General features: G+C 25.9%; 1 protein-coding gene across 1 annotated transcript in view; it reads right to left on the bottom strand.

The window, feature by feature from the left end:
- Positions 1–2,857: 2,857 nt before the first annotated feature.
- Positions 2,858–6,000, bottom strand: part of LOC115216258 — a 257,640-nt gene continuing 254,497 nt past the window's right edge. The window contains exon 68 of the mRNA XM_036506965.1: positions 2,858–3,569. The gene's annotated coding sequence lies outside the window, so the exon portion shown is untranslated. The remainder of the gene's footprint in view (positions 3,570–6,000) is intronic.

The raw sequence follows: 6,000 nt of genomic DNA, 5'->3' as shown, positions 1-6,000 counted from the left end.
GTTATTTCCCATGATTGTGAAAATGTAATATATTAAACATAAGGATTCTTTCCAGGGATCCTGTTATCCATTTTTTCAACAATCTGAGTATGCCATGTGATTTCCAGACATAGGTTCTACTCACGTGTGAAGTAAAATCAAAATCGATAAAACGATGTAGGAGGAATTAGCTAACAACTCCACAAACACATCCACAGATAGAATTTCCTACATACGTAGTAGATATATATATATATAGACATACATATACATACAAATATACATACACAGAGATATATACACAAATATATATATATATATTATATATATATATATATATATATATACACATATATACTCACACATATATATACACAAATACATATATATATATACATATATATATATATATATACATATATATACAAATACATATATATTCATACGTAGATACATATATATATATACATACATACATACATATATACATACATATATACATATACATATATACATACATATATATACAATACATATACATATATATATACATATATATATACATACATATACATATATACATACATATATACATATACATATATACATACATATATACGTATATATACATATATATATACATATATATACATACACATATATACATACATATATACATATATATACATACATATATACATATATATACATACATATATACATATATATACATACATATATACATACATATATACATATACATACATACATATACATACATATATACATATATATACATACATATGTATATATATATATAGACATACATATGTATAATATTAATATATATACATAATATATATATACATATATATTATATATATATTATATACAACATGTAATATATATATACATATGTATATATATATATATACATATTCTTCACATATGTATATATATATACATATGTATTATATATATTATATACATATATATATTATTAATTATACATATACATATATATACATATGCATATATATACTCATATGCACATACATATATATATACACACATATATACAGGATATATATACACATATATATATTATACATACATCCATTCATATATATATATATGTATATGTATACATATACATGTATGTATGTGTATCTATGTCTATGTGTGTCTATATATATGTATATATATACACATATATGTAAATGTTTGTATAAATGTGTGCATACATATGTATAATTGTCTACCTTTATATATATATACACATGGATGAAATAGGAATGTATATACATATATTTAAATACTTATATACATACATATACATACATGCATACATACATAGTAGAGATGTCACGAAGTATCGACTGGCATATATAAATGCCAACTTTTTTTAGGCCCAAGGAATGCAAATTATATACGATTCATCATGCAGACCGATGGTTAATCATTTTTTTGAAACTTAAATTGTTCTGTCTTTAAAAAGTTTAAACACACACATATGTATGTATTTCATTAATCAGTTTATTTCAAGATTTCTTGCCAATAGAGAAAGAATCGGTTTCTAACCAAGTTCCAAGTCTCCTTCATTGGAATTTCAACATCAACAACAGGGTATTTTTGTTTGTTCGTATTTATGTGCAGGTTTGTGTGTTTTATGTATGTATTCTCATGCATATAGTTGCATATCTAGACATGCTCATATATATTTAAATGATAAACTTCTGGAAAGTTTTACAGACTTTTACTGTTCCAGTGATGGACTGGATCTGTAGTACTCGAGCTAGCTTTATCCTTTCTGGTTTTGAAAAGTCTAATTTCTCAAGATTGGTAATTAGGCAATGTTACATATCCCAGGGTCCCAATAATTATAGGTATAAACCTGAACTTGGAATCTGGATAGAGTAACTGCAAATTTCTCAATAGTTCAGCATAGTTGTTCTATGTATGTAGTATGTATGTATGTATGTATGTATGTATGTATGTATGTATGTATGTATGTATGTATGTATGTATGTATTCGCGTTCACCGGTAAATGTATAAATTTAAGTATTTATATATTATATAAGTATAGACATACATACATACATACATACATACATACATATATATATATATGCATACACACACATATATAAATATATACATACATACACACATATATATATATATACATACACACACACACAGACATATATATATACATATATATATATATACATACATACACACATACATATATAATATATATATATATACATACATATATACATACATACATATATACATACATATATATATACATACGTATGTATATACATACATATATATACATACATATATATATAGATATACATACATACATACATATATATACATACATATATACATACATTATATATACATACATACATATAATATACATACATATTATATATATACATACATATATATACATACATATATATATATATAACATACATATATATAACATACATATATACATACATATATATACATACATACATAATACATACATATATACATACATACATATATATATATATATATATATATATATATATATATATATATATATATATATATATATATATATATATATATAGAAAATAGTAAAAAGTGAAAACTACAGAAGGCTTGTTTTAAAAGGTTAAAAAATATATATTTGAGTCATTATGTCTGAAAATGTTATAAATTTTTTTCATACAATGACATAGTTTTTGAAGAAATGACCGGTTTCGCGTTCAGCTTTTCAAATTTCTTACATCGTTATGTTTACGTTGAGAAGTGTGGAGAAGAGTTCCAGATAAGGGGAGGTGATAAGTGATTTCTTCCGGTGTAAGGGAGATAATCGCTTAATATTTCTTGCCTTTTTTTGGAGTGAGTTTCTCTGTATAAGAATGTTGGAATGGTTAAGTTTGGGCTTGTATTTTTCAATGAAGAATGTTTCCTTGTTTAGTCTAATTTGCAGATATAGAGTTATATGTACATCTCAAGGCACACACGCAACTATCTATCTATCTATCTATCTATCTATCTATCTATCTATCTATCTATCTATCTATCTATCTATCTATCTATCTATCTATCTATCTATCTATCTATATATCTATCTATCTATTATCTATCTATCTATCTCTCTGTGTGTGTGTGTGTGTGTGTGCATGCATTCACACACATACATAAACACTGAATGCGTTCTTGAAGCACATGACAAACGAGAGCAACAAAAATTGAAACAAAAAACAAAGAAACGAAAATAAAAGAAAAAAACAAAAATATATCCGCACATATCGTTGGATTAAATTATATCTTCAATTTGACGAAGTTAATAAAAATAAAGTTAATCATTTTTATCTCGCCGTTATTTTGCGGATCGCGTTAGTGATTGGAGGCAGAAAGTGAAAACAAAAAGTTAAAAAATATATTTAAAAAATAATATACATATAGAACAGAAATATACAAGAATCAAACATATTGAAAAATTCCTGATATAATTGGCCTGCCTCGATTTTGGAATTGGTATTTTACATACTGGAGATGAAATGGTTATCGGCTGCAAATAGAAATCAATAATTATACACATTTATGATATGGCATTGCAAGATACATCAGTTATAAAACAAATCTTAAAAGACCGGACGTGAATCGTGGACTATAATTTATTCATTTATTTACGTTGTTTGTTGTTTTGCTTTATACAAGCTTTTTCAAGTCTCGCCCAAGCAACAGCAAATTAGGTATTTTACTGTGAGTGCTATTACGGTTAGCAATGACGTATGGTGGTGTCTGACAAATTTATAATATTTCAATTTTGATAAATTTTTATGAAAATCAGGTATTTTCAATTTGATTATTGTTATTTTTATTATTATTATTATCATCATCATGATCATCATTATTATTATCATTATTATTATCATTATTATTATTATCATTATCACTATTATCATCATCATTATTATTATTCATTAATATTATTATTATTATTATTATTATCATCATCATCATCATAATTATTATCATTATTATTATTATTATTATCATTATCACTATTATCATCATCATTATTATTATTCATTAATATTATTATTGTTATTATTATTATTATTATTATTATTATTATTATTATATTATTATTATTATTATTATTATATTTTCGGACATGTTTTACATGAACAACAAATTTTACGAAATTACGATTATAAATCTAATTTAAAAAATCTGCTACTTACCTAATTTATTACATGATATTCTCGAATAACATTGATATTTAAAAAAAGGGCAGTTTCTTAAGTAAAAGAGGGGCTGTCTTATATTTCCCTTGTATATTATTTATTCTTATATTACTTTATGTACAGTTAAACCCTGCTGTATGCTATGGAAAATCAGTGGAGTTTAAATAACTTACTTGAAAAGGATGTTAAGGGTAGATGATAAAAAGAGGATCTAGTCGTAAAATATTTCCTCACTAAGTCTCCGTCCAACTTGTCCCAACGTGGGAAAACGGAAAACGAACGTAAAACAAATATACAAACAAGAGTTACTTTATATGCTATTCAATATAAGCTCCTTTATAAATAATTTCCCGCTATTCTTTTATTCTTTCTCTTGTGTTCGGTCGATTAAATTTAGTTCCAGTACTTATTTTTAATCTGGTATTTATTTTAGTCATTTTATTTCGCTAAACCTCTAGAAACAATTTTTGGGAACAAAAACAAACCATTATTTACATTTGACGGATATTTGTCCTCATCTTGTTTGTTGTTAACACAACGTTTCGGCTGATATACCCTCAAGCCTTCATCAAGTGTCTTGGAGAAATTTCGAACCTGGGTTCTCATTCCTAAGGTATTTTTCGATGTTGTTATTATTATTATTATTATTATTATTATTATTATTATTATTATTATTATTATTATTATTATTATTATTATTATTATTATTCAGGTCACTGCCTGGAATCGAACTTGGAATCTTGGGGTTAGTAGCCAACGCTCTTAACCACTACGCCATATACCCGTGTGCATATGGTGTAGTGGTTGCTAAGCGGTAACAAACAATACAATGATACATGCAAACACACACACACACATACATATGCATACGATAGGTTTGCATATAATTTCTGTTCTAGCAAACTTACTCACAAGGTGTTTATCGGCTCTTCCCGGGGTTACAGAAGGAATCACTTGCCTAAGGTGGCATGCAGTAGGGCTCAACTTGAAACCACGTAGTTACGAAGCGGACTTATAAATCTGTCATCCTCCCAACCTAAACACGTTTCTCCCCTATATTCTGTTAAAATACAAGTTCCTTTATACTTATATCTTTACATTGCTTATTTTTGTAGGAATATTACAAAAATTGGGATGATATAAACCTTTAAAACCTCACTACACTCATTTGGAAATGAGGGTCAGCCTATATTGAAAATCGTTACTATGACATCCTCATTTTTGTGAGTGATAGTTCTCTAAATTGATATTATAAGACACCTTTTTTGCAAGCACAATGTATTGACAATTCATATTTAAATTCCCCTGAAATGTGATAATGGCAAGTCTTTTTTAGGGACATCGCTTATAGGGATGGTTATTAAATCCGGGTGCGAAATATAGAAGCCATGAGAAGGAAGATTTCGCTAAGTTAAGTAGCAGTTATACGTAATTAAAAAACTGAGATAGCATTAACAGATTTAGTGAAGCGATCTTTAAAATGCTAAAGCTAACAAGAAACACGTATTCGGTGACGGGAAGACAATGTTAGTCAGCGATTTATATTATTTCAACTGATTTGGTAAGCATGGGGAACAACTCCACGTGTGTTTCAGTTTTATTACACATCTTCAGTGATATATATATATATATATATATATATATATATATATATATATATATATATATATATATATATATGTATATACGTGGTCAATAAGTATCCGGACTGTTGCAACAATAACGAAGCTAAAGAACACAGAATAAAGC

This window comes from Octopus sinensis, linkage group LG10 (assembly GCF_006345805.1).
Source record: "Octopus sinensis linkage group LG10, ASM634580v1, whole genome shotgun sequence".
Classification (NCBI taxonomy): domain Eukaryota; kingdom Metazoa; phylum Mollusca; class Cephalopoda; order Octopoda; family Octopodidae; genus Octopus; species Octopus sinensis.
This window is presented reverse-complemented; position numbering and strand designations above follow the sequence as displayed.